Source organism: Sorex fumeus, unplaced genomic scaffold (assembly GCF_029834395.1).
Source record: "Sorex fumeus unplaced genomic scaffold, SorFum_2.1 ptg000045l, whole genome shotgun sequence".
NCBI lineage: Eukaryota > Metazoa > Chordata > Mammalia > Eulipotyphla > Soricidae > Sorex > Sorex fumeus.
In genome coordinates this window covers 12,142,709-12,143,702 of record NW_026606102.1, presented here as the reverse complement: position 1 = coordinate 12,143,702, position 994 = coordinate 12,142,709, and the positions used below count along the sequence as shown (strand labels likewise).

The 994-nt window shown below is 44.3% G+C and overlaps 1 non-coding gene across 1 annotated transcript; it reads left to right on the top strand.

Annotated features, from left to right (window-relative positions):
* Nucleotides 1–610: 610 nt before the first annotated feature.
* On the top strand, nt 611–682 carry TRNAA-AGC (transfer RNA alanine (anticodon AGC)). Its single transcript has one exon. It is a non-coding gene; the product is annotated as a tRNA-Ala (tRNA).
* Nucleotides 683–994: the final 312 nt, after the last annotated feature.

The window sequence follows — 994 nt, the reverse complement described above, 5'->3', positions numbered from 1 at the left end:
GATTTTGTGGAAAAATGTGCAGTTTTTAAAATTCATTTCTATTTTAAATAGGTTATCAAAACAATATAAAACTGGCATGTGTTAACTATATTTTTACTGATAAATTTATTAATTTGTTTATTTCACTTTTTATTTATTTATTTTTAAAATTTTTATTAGTGAAAGACCATTAGATACAGTTGTAGACTTACAGATTTTTGTGCTTGGGTTTAAGTTATACAATGATCAAGTACCCATCCATCCACCAGTGCCCATTCTCCACCACCAATGATCCCAGTATCTTTCCCAAACCCCTACCCCCCCCATCCACTCTGCCTCAGTGGCAGGGCATTCCCTTTTGTTCTCTCTCTCCTTTTGGGTGTTGTGGTTTTCAAAAGAGGTATTGAGTGGCAATCATGTTCGGTCTAGAGTCTACTTTCAGCATGCTTCTCCCATCCGGGGAGGATCCTCCCAACACCCTTTGTTTGGTACTCCCTTCTCTATCTGAGCTCCCTTTCCCCCTAGCATGTGTGGCTGGCCTCCAAGCCATGGACCAAAATTCCTGGTACTAATCTCGGCCACTCTTGGATGTTAGTCTCCTATTTTGTTACTTTATGCTCCCCAGCATAAAGGGGGTGTAGCTCAGTGGTAGAGCGTGTGCTTAGCATGCACGAGGCCCCGGGTTCAATCCCCAGCACCTCCACAGCTTAAGAGCTAAGGAAACGGATCTTTGCTGTGTTGGAGCGATAGCACAGCGGATAGGGCATTCGCCTTACAAGCGGCCAACATGGCCGACCCGAGTTCGATTCCTCCGCCCCTCTCGGAGAGCCCAGCAAGCTACCGAAGGTATTCCATATGCCAGACACAGTAACAACAAAGTCTCCAATGGAGACGTTACTGGGTCCGCTCAAGCAAATTGACGATCAACGGGAGGGCCTTTACTTTTACTTTTACTTATGCTCCCCAGATGAATTCAGTCTTTCTATGTCTATCCCTCTCTTTCTGACTCATTTCA